General features: G+C 33.5%; 1 long non-coding RNA gene across 1 annotated transcript; it reads right to left on the reverse strand.

Annotated features, from left to right (window-relative positions):
* Nucleotides 1–10,333: 10,333 nt before the first annotated feature.
* On the reverse strand, nt 10,334–12,958 carry LOC135196967 (uncharacterized). Its single transcript, XR_010310516.1, has 3 exons — nt 12,900–12,958; nt 11,529–11,724; nt 10,334–10,469 (listed from the first exon to the last, which is right to left on the reverse strand). It is a non-coding gene; the product is annotated as an uncharacterized LOC135196967 (long non-coding RNA).
* Nucleotides 12,959–13,376: the final 418 nt, after the last annotated feature.

Raw genomic sequence — 13,376 nt, forward strand, 5'->3', positions numbered from 1 at the left:
TTGCATCCTGCCGCCTTAGGAGTCCATCACTTTTCTCACTATGTGCGCTGTTTCTAGGAGCACACTCTTCTGCATGAGTCCTGGAGCTACTTCGACATCCAGTTTTTCTAGGTTCCTTTTCAGGGATCTTGGGATCGTGCTTAGTTTCCCTATGATTATGGGTACAATTTCCGCTGTCATATTCCATATCATTCGTATTTCTATTTTCAAGATTATTATAATTATATATATATATATATATATATATATATATATATATATATATATATATATATAGGGATATTTATGGGGGGGGGGGCTGGGGGGGGGGCTGGGGGGGCCGCTATTACAGTCCTCCAATTCGACTGGGTGGTCTTTATAGCGTGGGTTTCCGGGTTGCATCCTGCCTCCTTAGGAGTCCATCACTCTTCTTACTTGTGCGCTGTTTCTAGGAGCACATTCTTCTGCGTGAGTCCTTATTATTATTATTATTATTATTATTATTATTATTATTATTATTATTGGGCACAATTTTCAGTGTCGAAAATGATGGCAATGGGTGCAGGTCCACAATAATATTGGATGTGAAGTATAAAGTCTTTAATGGATAATAAAAGCTTTCGAACCTAGTATAAGGTTCGAAAGCTTTTATTATCAATTAAAGACTTTCACATGCAATATTATTGTGGACCTGCAACCATTAATATTATTATTATTGGAACGGAGTAGAGCCTCTTTTAATCGTGTTCTATTATTATTATTATTATTATTATTATTATTATTATTATTATTATTATTATTATTATTATTATTATTATTATTATTATTCGAAACGATTACCTTGGAATGAGCTTATGTAACATAATCAGAATGTTATCGTAATTCTCTTTCTTGCTACCGTTTCTGAATATGAATGGAAAAGGGACTGCACGAAATATGTATACTTAACAAAGTTGACAGTAACAAATAGAATTAATAGAAAGGGCTTGAAATTGTTTTTTTTTAATAGGCTTAGTATGAAAAGTGGCTATTCCTTGCCTGGAATTAAAAAAAAAACTAATTTTATAGTTTAAAGGCTAGGTTCTTTATTCATTTATTTTATTTATCTATTTATATATTCACTTATACAATGATTATTTCAATAAAATTAGAACCCAGCATAAATTCATTTTTCCTCTTTGAAATTAGGAGAAAAACTCACAGTGAACAAATACTGATGAGTATTCATTAACCATGAAGCAAAACAAGAAACCAAAAAACATAATCGGTCTCATTTATGATCGAACTTTCTCTTTGAACTTTCATAATTACCTACGAAATCAGAAAGGAAAATCATGTCTAGGTGCATTTGAAAGCGTCACTTTCTCTTTTAACTTTTATTCATGTCTAGAAGATGGGTGTCTATTCTCATTACACATAGCAACAACAGGCAACAGTAACAACAACAACAACAACAATAACTACAACAACAACAGATTGAAACATAAAACAAAGGAACAATTTGTACTTTATCTCTTTGACTGGAAGAGGTGCGTTTTGATTGTCTCAAGGGAAAGCGCAGGAATCCATATTCGCTGGCTACTTTCTCTTCACTTTCCTGTAGAGAGATGTAAATGTGATATTAACTCTGTTGCAATTTATTTAGAATGCACATATGGTATTAACTCCGTTGTAATTTAGAAAGTAATAATAATATGAACATATGGTGTTAACTCTGTTGCAATTTAGAAAGTAATGATAAAATGCACATATGGTATTAACTCTATGTTGCAATTTAGAAAGTAATAATGAAATGCACATATGATATTAACTCTGTTGCAATCTATTTGGGATATAATAAAATGCACATATCGTGTTAACTCAGTTGTAATTTAGTAAGTAATAATAAAATGTACATATGGTGTTAACTGTGTTGCAATTTAGAAAGTAATAATAAAATACTTATATGATATTAACTCTTTTGTAATTTAGAAAGTGATAGTAAAATGCTCATATAATACTAACCCTGTTGCAAATTAGAAAGCGGTAACACAATGCACGTATTTTTCTTCTGATATTACTAGGATTTTTTTTTTACCAAAAAGTCTCTGTTGCAGTTGGGAAAGTAATGAAAAAATGCACATATTTTCTCCTCTGATATTACTGTGTAAAATTCTTTAACCAGGATAATAATTCTCAATCAAAAAATCTGGTTTTTTTTATAGAACGTTTGAAGCGAAACAAGATCTCAAATATTAAAAAAAAAGAAAAAACATAAGGAGTAAGGGAATTATTATAATAAAAATTTATAATAAGTGTAAGAAATTAATATATTCAGAAGTACAGAAATCAGATTATGCAAATCTGTTTAGAATTAATAAAATATATTAATACAAATAACATCCAAATCATTATAGGTTCAACACACACGGAAAATGAAAACATCTGTAATATTTGTCAGACTTTTCAAAGCATTAACGAGCTGAATTCGAAAAAATAGTGAAATACAGAATATATATAGTCAGAAATATGTGAAAATTATGAAATATCAAAAAGAAGAAGTTGAAGAAGTAGAATAACAATAAGAAAGACGAAAAACGACCAAAGATCTGATACTAACTGTGGTGATGATACCCGTGGTGGTGATAACCGTATTTGACATCGTGGTGATGATAGTGGTGATGGTGGTGGTCGTGCTTGTGATGAAGATATCCATCGTGCTTGTGATTGTGGTGGTGATGTTTCTCATTGTTGTGCCAACTGAACCATCCCCAGAAGGGGCTAGCTTGAAGTGACGTCACCAGGAGGGTCAGCGTGACGATGGTTACCGTTATCTGGAAAGATATGTGATGGATGAGAGAGTGACGGTTAGCATATAATCTGTAAGGCAAGATGATGGGATGAGAGTGACGTAACGGTTAGCATATAATCTGTAAGGCAAGATGATGGACGAGAGTGACGTAACGGTTGGCGTATAATCTGTAACGTTATATGACGGATGAGAGTGACGTAACGGTTAGCATATAATCTGGAAGGCAAGATGATGGATGAGAGTGACGTAACGGTTAGCATATAATCTGGAAGGCAAGATGATGGATGAGAGTGACGTAACGATTAGCATATAATCTGTAAGGCAAGATGATGGATGAGAGTGACGTAACGGTTAGCATATAATCTGTAAGGCAAGATGATGGATGAGAGTGACGTAAACGGTAGCATATAATCTGTAAGGCAAGATGATGGATGAGTGACGTAACGGTTAGCATATAATCTGTAAGGCAAGATGATGGATGAGAGTGACGTAACGGTTAGCATATAATCTGTAAGGCAAGGTGATGGATGAGAGTGACGTAACGATTAGCATATAATCTGGAAGGCAAGATGATGGATGATAGTGACGTTAACGATTAGCATATAATCTGGAAGGCAAGGTGACGGATGACTAAGTGGCTGTTATCAGAGAGTGACGATTAGCATAATCTGGAAGGCAAGGTGACGGATGAGAGAATGATGGTTATCATGATCTAGAAGTGAAGGTTGACGGATGAGAGAGTACAGTTAGCCAATAACCTGGAACGAAAGTTGACGGATGAGGGCTATTTCTTGCAACAGACGCCAGCAATCGGGTTCTACTGCAATACGTCGCGGGGAGGACTTTTAATCTAACAAAGATGTTTTAAGAACAGTACAATAAAATTCTATGTAATGGGAAAGTAAATCCACAGATATGGTCTGTTTGATTTTGTTACTTTGCTTAAAATTTTTGCTTATCTTTAGAAAATGTCTATATATATCTATATATATATATATATATTAGATATAGATATAGTATTGAGATAACTATATATATATATACTTTATATATAGTAGAAACGAATATGTTCAAATTTAGTATTGACCCAGAAAATTTTCCAAGTAAATATCTGACACTGCTGTTTTTTCTCTGTACTGTCATATGTAGCACCGAAACTTCTTGATCAGCCAAATTAGCTACGACAACCCCTTGTTTCTTTTAGATAGAATTACCTCAGTCATCTTACCACTCTGTTCAACTGCATCGTATCTTCCTCGCCGTTGCGAATTCCACACTGCGCTTGCGCAGATATAACCTTACTTTATATATGTGGAGCTGGTAATGGAACGCCGGCATTTCGGTATATGCGTCAGTAAGCCGCACGGTGTGTGATTAAGAGAAATACGAAGAGGTCAAATAATTAAAAAAGACAATACCCAATAGGTATCAAAGGCATCTTGGGTCATTGGAGGAGAGAATTGAAAATGACAATTTTCGTGAAGATGGCTTTTGAAGATGACGAGACTTTTCATACGTGACCCTCATTACGACTTTCTTTTCGTCGGTCGGTCGGTCAAGATGAGAGAGTGACGGCGAAGGCGTTAATGAACTTGGCCGTTAATTTTCCTCGCTATTTGCGAGGAACGTTACGAAAGTGGGGAGCTTCGAGAGAGAGAGAGAGAGAGAGAGAGAGAGAGAGAGAGAGAGAGAGAGGGGTTTCCAAATTGCAACAGTGGGTTCATAATATCATTTATTTATATTTTATTTGAAATTTCTGAAAGTGATTAACAATATGGCTAATACTTTTCGCGGTTTGACGATATAAAATTAAGAGAGAGAGAGAGAGAGAGAGAGAGAGAGAGGTTTCCAAATTGCAACTGTGGGTTCATAATATCATTTATTTATATTTCATGTGAAATTTCTGAAAGTAATTAACAATATGGTTAATACTTTTCGCAGTTTGACGATATAAAAGTAAGGGGAAGGGAGAGAGAGAGAGAGAGAGAGAGAGAGAGAGAGAGAGAGAGAGAGAGAGAGAGAGAGAGGGGTTTCCAAATGACAACACCGGGTTCATAATATCATTTATTCATGTTTGATGTGAAATTTCTGAAAGTAACTAACAATATGGCTAAAAGCGTCTCGCTTTTTGACGATATAAAAGTAAAATTCCTGTTATACCTAATTATATTTCTTATGGGTAAGGGAGATGGTGAGATTGCCGAAATTAAACCTCGGCCTGGCAAAAAAAAAAAAAAATAATTGGTCCAAAAATTTAAACATAGGTATGAAGTATCGATAAAAGGAGTTTTTTTCATGCTGTTTTAATTCAAAATTTGCTCTTTGGATCTAGATTCCTTCCTATGTTCAATGATTAACGTACCCTGGCTATCAATAATGATATACAAGCAGATGTTTGGGCAAAAACATTGTCATGTTGCACAGTTTTGTAGTAGCGTATAGACAGAAAATGTCCTTTTAACGGAAGATGGTCAATCTTTATAGTGATTTTATTCATCATAGACAATCATTTTGTCCGAAAATTGTTAATTACACGAAACTACTTAGCACACTGTCGTTTATTTTCAAGGTTTCCCTGTGGCTTCAGTTGATTGACTAATCACGAGCCATTATATATATATATATATATATATATATATATATATATATATATATATAATATATATATGCATATATTATATATATATAATTATATATATATATACTATATATATATAGATATATAGTATATATATATATATATATATATATATATATATATGTTATATTTATATATATATATAATATATATATATCTGTGTATGTTTATATATCCATATATATAACTATAAATACATATATTATGTATGTATGTAATGTATGTATTGTATGTATCAGTCCATAATATATACCATATACCTAAATAATATTGTAAATACTACTAATTAGATATATGTATGTGTCTCTAAAGGTATAACAACTGCAAGTTTAAAATAGGTTTCTTATTTTTGTTAGTATTTCCTTAATCTTATATACCAAAGTTACTCTTATAGACAAGTTAAGTAATATTGTATTCATATCCTTTCTGGACAAAACAAATGAAAAACAAAAAAATAGCGACAGAAACCAATAAACACAAATTGGAAAAACCATGATGGGCAATTTTAAGCATAAGCCAAAATAAAAACAAAACAACACTTAAGATTTGGTAGAGTTTTATTCGTGAAAAAAATATGCGTATCGAAAGTGGCATTCGGCTGATATTAATAACAGTTAATGAACAGACAGATATATAGTTCACAATTCGTACCATTCTTGAACTTAGTTGCTGTAAAACCTCGATGAGATTGTTGAGAATCCTCACACGTTGATTTCCTTATTCCTGAAAACAGAAAATTTGGTTACTGAGTAAGAAAGAGATCTAATATTTTTGAATGCTGTCAATTTCGCATAAATAATATAAAAAAATAGCTTTTTATTTTATGTTATTGATAGTCATCAATGAACTATTTCTTTTAGGAATGTTTATGAAAATCTAGTTTCGTCTCATTTTAAATAATAATAATAATAATAATAATAATAATAATAATAATAATAATAATAATAATAATAATAATAATAATAATAATAATAATAATAATAATAATAATGAACCAAACAAAAACTTCTTTCAGTTTTCTTCTGAAGATTGAAAAAGAAACCCACAAAATCACTTTGTAACTTGTTTACTTCTAAGTATTTACATTAGTTTTACTCCACACTCGAGTACTTTCAGCCCTTCTGTGGCCCATTCTCAAGAGATGTTTGGGATGTTAGCCTGGGTCGGAAGGCCCAGCAGTCTTCTGGAACTTCTTCTCGTTGAGCTGTCATTTATGTGATAGCTGTTCTGGTTTTCTTGAGAGTTGCCAATCCCCTCTTGTCGCTCTGATATCCTGAGCTTATGGTCAATGGATATCAGAGCGACAGGCACGTTCGTAAATAGGGACTCTACATCCAGCGAGGCGATAATCCCGGTACCAGGGGCGTCCTTGATGGCTTCTAAGAACTCTGCCGAAGACTGCAGGCTGTAACCGACTCGGGACGTAAGGGTCAAAATTTGGTTGAGGCGTTTAGCCAAGGCGCCGTAGGGGCGGGTACTGGCTGATGATCGCCGGAGGGGGTTTCCTTGCTTGTGGTTTTACATTGCCGAAGGAAGTGGCTGAGACCTGGCTCAGGCAGCCAATGAAAACAAGACTCACCGCCACCAGCCAATAGGAGACAAGCATGGGGCAGACCCCCTGCTGTCAGCCACAGATATAAGGAGGACGGACACCGCACCAAGATCAGTCCACCCTCAGCTCCCAGCCCGAGGATGTCTGGCAGCTCCAGACGAAAGCTCGCTTTAAGAAAGAGAGAGAGAGAGAGAGAGAGACTGAGAGAGGAGAGAGGAGAGCGGAAAGAAAAGAGAGAGAGAGAGAAAATCGTTAATGACTTTGATGACTATGGTATCATAGTTTTATCTGTAAAATTCAAATATATACACCTATTTTGACCCTGTATTTTTACCATGACTCTATAGGCGCTACTAGCCTGTTTAAGTAGCACGGAAAAAGCCGCTATTCGCAAAATAGAGAAGAATTCTCTACAAGTGTAACGCTGCTGAAGTAGCCATTACTTTAATAAAGTATGCCTGAGAGAGGGTCTGCTTCCTAAGTACAATAATAATAATAATACAATAATAATAATTGAAATAAAGTAAACAATCTCAATCATTTTATCAAAAAGTGAATACTTCATAATTAGCACATACAGATATATACGTTATATATATATATATATATATATATATATATATAAGATATATATATATATATACTATATATATAACTATATATATATATTATATATATATATATATATATATATATATGTATATATATATGTATATATATATATATATATATATATATATATATATATAATATAATATAAAACAAGAAAAGTAACTAGACATGTATTCCATGATTAATACATATAATATATATCTATCTATATATATATAGTATATCATAAATATATATATATAATATATATATATATATATATAATGAAAGTGACTACTAGATCATGTGATAAATCGCTTCATTTTATCTTAAATATGGTAATTATGCTGATCAACAAATCTCCATAACTGTCGGTCTCACCCATTTAGAAAAATTCATTGTGAAATTAGTACCGAAGCGAATTGCAAACTGTTCCTGCAACGCACAAAGTCCCAGCTTATATACCACCTACAAACAAGCAAGAGTGGATACACGAGGTCAACCATAAATTGCAATTGTTTTTATATCAGAAAGGTCAGTGACACATGACACCTTATTTTCAATTCCTGAAGTAATGGCGTCGGGCAAGATCGTAGTAATTTGCAATTCGTCTTTCGTAATTCGTTATTCGCTTATAGTTTATCGAATCGCCAGAAAATACGTCCATTAATAAATCAAGGCTTCCTTCGTCAGTTTTCCGGATAGGAAGAAATGTGTGTTGATTTTTAAAAAAAATCAATAAGAGCAGACTGGTATCGAAACAATGACTGCAGAGTTTAGTAATAAATCTCAATCATTCTATCAAAAAGTGAATACTTAATACCATTATTACCTAATGATTTCATAATTAGTACATAACGTATATATTATATATATATATATATATATATATATATATATATATACATATACATATAATATATATATATATATATATATATATATATATATGTATATATATATATATATATATATAGAGAGAAGAGAGAGAGAGAATGAGAAGAGAGAGCGAGAGAGAGAGAGATGAGATTGAGAAGAAGAGAGAGAGAATGAGAGAGAGAGAGAAGATTCCAAAACGAAGCAGGGGAAGGAAGAGGAAGACGATGGATTGACGAGTTAAGAAAATTTGCGGGTATAGACTGGCATAGAAAGACCTTAAACAGACGGGAGTGGAAGGACATGTCTGATGCCTTTATCCTGCAGTGGACTAGCAACGGCTGATGATATATATATACATACTATATATATATATATATATATATATATATATATTCAATATGGAAAGGATCAGTTATCTTTACAAGCATGTCATATTGATTTGCCAACTCTCCAGGGTAAAATACAAAGAAAAAAAAATGAGAATCATTAAAGGCCACATAAGGAACATGACTGAACCATATGTGACGCAATAAACAAAAAAAATTTAAATGCTAAGCACCGAACCAAACCTTCTTACTGGTTATAGTCGGTTAACCACCGTGTTCCAGGGCACAAACGAGGTTACAAGGCTTCAGTCATTATCCTTCTTGGTTACATATATTTGTAACATTTAATTTACATGGGTCCATACTGAATACCCTTTAAAACACAATTAGGATATCAGATGCATGCGAATTTACGGACATTGCACGTAGCACTACCCAATAAAAAACAAAAACAAAAATGTATCACATGCGTCACCGTTATTCCACGTAATATTGAAAATTATTCTGAATTGCACTATTCAACTGGATTGCAATGATCTGGTGCAATAATGGTGAAACTGAAAGACTCTTGTTTAGCAAGTTGCAATTATACTTCTAATTGATTAGATCAGTCTCCTGCAACGTTGAAATTTGAATGTTGTTGAGGCTCAATTATTGTTAATAATAATATTAGGTACTTGTTGATAAGTTTCAAAAATGTTCTCTTTTCTGGCGAGTTTCTTACCATCTGCGATTAGGTACTGCTGTCAATTTGATACTTATAAGATTGGTGTAGATACTCTTTTGACGTTTAAGTATTATGATCATATCGGCTATAATACTTTGAATTAGTAATGTATAATTGCATAAAACTTCAGTTACATATAATTTCACTATATTGAATAATTTCTGGTTCTTATAAATGAATGGTGGTAATGCTCAGGTTATAATAAGGAAAAACTATATATTTCTGTGGGAGCAGTAAATCAATCCCTCACGCTAATCTAACAATCTTTATTTCATTTTTTTTTTTTTGGGGAGTGTGAAAGAAAACAATTAATATTCGAAACAGCAATAGAATAGATATTTCCTTTACCCCAAAACTTTCGGTACTATTGTTTGTTTATATCGGGGTAGTGGTTCTTAACCTTTTGATGACCACGCCCCCTTTGCATCTATAAGTAAAATTCCCTCCCAGATTTAAATGAAAATAAATAAAAAGAGAAAGAGGAGGAGGGGTCTCGAGGGATAGGGAGGGAGGTCAATAATTATAAAACATTGTAAGCCCAGTGAGTCTTAACTAGAGTAGTAGACTATAGGAAACTAACGTTATAAGGCGATGCTTCTGCATTTTCTTCATAAACTTCTGAGTATAAGTTCCTCACTCTGGTTATGAAAATAGTGAGTATAATGAGCGAATTCACATCATTTTTCCATAGGGGTCACGCCTCCCCTGGAAATGGCTGCTGGCGCGCCCCCCAGGTTGAGAACCACTTCATTAGGGCGAAGAAGAGACAAAACGTATCATTTCATTTTATTGGAAAAATATAACAACTTTCGCAAACAACCTTTGCAAACGAACAACATAATGAGGTATAAATGTCAACTTGAAAGTTGCAGTGTGCCTCCAATCTCGTTCTCCATTATGGAATAAATTGTTAAACATCTCATTCTTTACTAGAAAAAAAATGGAGAAGTAGCTGGAGATCACTTGGTGGATGTTACCTCACTTTCCTGTAAATAAAAATATTCTCAGTTGGTTACTATAATGATGTAAGTACTTATTTACATTAATGAATGAAATGTATGTAAATTTACTGGTAAGGTCGGTATAAGAAGCAATTATGATCAGCAAACTTGATAATCTTAAGCCGGTACATCACCCATTATCTGAAGGCTTGTTCAGAAATAGTGGATATTGAATTGTCTTAAGCCTCATTTATAATTTCCGTGAAAAATACCAGAACCAATGTTCATTATTGACCAAGTTCTGTAGCTTATTCATGTTTTCCACTAGAAATGCTAATATTTTTTTCCGGTTGTGTTAGATCACTCTATTTCATCAACATTGCTGCTTTATATATCCGTATGTGACGAAATGAGTTTATTCCAGATGCTTAAGTGGAGGTTAGTAGAACGTCTTCCTAGAATATTTCATTATTAAGTTTCTCGAATTTTCATTAAAACTTCTGCTTTGAGAGACGATCAAATAATATCAAAGTGGTTTCTGGAAAATAGCTATATTAGGTCGACTGTTTACTTGGCACAATTTTGTTTCATTAAGCTTTTCTGCCTTATTGGAAAACAACAAAAATCTAGAAGATTGGTTTTAAAAAGATTTATTAAAATAATTGTCACATTATTTAAAATCAATAAAAATCTCGATGGTTAATTGAAAAACAATCTATTGAACTGATCATCCCCATATTGGAAAACCACAGAAATCTAGATGGATGATCAATAAAACATTAATTGAATTAATTATCTCCTTATTTGAAAACAACAAAATCTAGATGGTTAATCGAAATAAACTTAATTGAATTAATTATCCTTTATTAGGAAAAAATAAAAATCTAGATAGCTAATCGAAAAAAGACTTAATTGCACTATTTACCCTAATTTTGGAAAACAACAAAAATCTAGATGGTTAATGGAAAAAACTTAATTGAATTATTTATCATCATTTTGGAAAACAACAAAAATCTAGATGGCTGATTAAAAAAAAAATTAAATCACCACCTTAGAACAATCGCTACGCTAAATGGAAAGATTATAAACCATCGAAATACTCACTGTGATGACCGTAGCCGTGCTTTTCGTATTTATGGTGATGATAGTGGTGATGGTGGTGGTCGTGCTTGTGATGGAGGTAGCCCTTGTGGTCGTGGTAGTGGTGCCCTTTGTGGTCATGGTGGTCCCCGTAACCCCAGGGACCAGGATTGGCCTCGGCGTTTGCAAAGAAGCAGACCAGAGTGATGGCCATCATGATCTGTCAGTAGACGGACGCTGGTTAAAGAGTATTTTAAAGTAGACATAATGCCAGTTAAAAATCTCATGAAAGATCCGCAGGTTCTGCTGATCTGTTTATAAAATTATCCAGAGTAAAATGTATATTTAAAAAAAAAAGCTTCAGGTTTTAATGAAATTTATACAAAGATTTCCAGGTTAAAATGACTTCAAAAGGATCTAACCTCTGCAGAATTATTTTTAAAGATATTCAAGTTAAAAACTTTATTTAAAAAGCCTCCATGTTCAGCAGAACTGTGTACAAACCCCTCCAGGGTTAAATTATCTCTTAGAAAGTCTAGGCTCTGCAGAACTATTTCTAAAGATATCCAGGTCAAAAAGTTTCTTACAAAGCCTCGAGTTTCTGCAGGACTGTGTACAAGGGTTTGCAAACTCAAATGTCTGTTAAACTCTCTCTAGGTTCTGCTGAAAAGTTTATAAAGATGTCCAGGTTTCAATGTGTCTTGTACAGTCTCTAGGTTCTGCTGGACTATGCATAAATATACCAGGTTGAAATGTTTCTTCAAAAGTCTCTAGGTTCTGCTGAATGGGTGTTTCTGGGTTTTCTAAATAAAAGTTATAACACGACCTGTATTTAGAGGCAAATGAGCTAATAAGTTTCTGAAGTCCTATTTTTAAAACAGGATCAAACTGAAACATCATACCGAGCCGGATCCATACGTAAGGATATATATGAATTAAAGAGTCTCTTAGTCATATGAAATAGAAAGAAATCAGACCTACAGATTAGGGTATGTAAGCATTCATTGCAAACGTGAAGATTTATTTGTACATTCGTGACCCAGACAATTCATACGAGTATAGAAACTGATCACCATTGATGTCTGAGAGTGAAATATGAGTGAGCTGTCTATAATCATAAAGTAACTTTGTCATTAATTAACCTGGCTTTGTGCTAGCACGGGCTCTTGCTCGTTGAGCGGCCCATGTGTCCTGCAAGAGAGGGAGAGAGACAAAGACAGGGTGAAATGTTATAATTTCATCAAAATAAAATGTACCGCCTACGAGACATTATTCCAAACTTTTATGTTTATGCTGTTGCCAGTAATCCAAGTCTAACTAACACTTACAGATGACACTGATAAGCGTAGTACCAAGAGCCCCAAAACAAGTGGTAGAAAAGAATATTATACTTACCACTGCGGCAATCTTCATGGTGTACTTTCCTCAGGGGAAACTGGTGCACTGTGCTTCTGAGCTCGATTCTACCCTCTTTATATATATGTAAACATCACCAGTGACACTGATTACATATTCATGAGTTTATTCCAAAAATGGAGTCACTTTTGAATGGCATGCAAACCCAATCTTAATCTTAGTACCGTGACAACTAATACAAAAGAAATGTTAATTTCGAAGATGGCATGACTGGAGAAATTGAGTGAAAGAATTTTTGAAAGGAAAAGTCACAGTACATACCACTTTCTCCCCGTCACTCGAACTTCTGCTTTCGTTTTTGTCTGTGATGGTGTTGTAAGATGGCCAATTATTCGTGATGGGGTTTTTTTTTCTAATTTACGGTAGCTAAAATTTACTTCAGATACAAATCGGACTTACGTGGGAATTGTGAAATGTATGTATATGCACATATAAGGTAGTTAGAATTTCTGTCGA

This window comes from Macrobrachium nipponense, chromosome 23 (assembly GCF_015104395.2).
Source record: "Macrobrachium nipponense isolate FS-2020 chromosome 23, ASM1510439v2, whole genome shotgun sequence".
Taxonomy (NCBI): Eukaryota; Metazoa; Arthropoda; class Malacostraca; order Decapoda; family Palaemonidae; genus Macrobrachium; species Macrobrachium nipponense.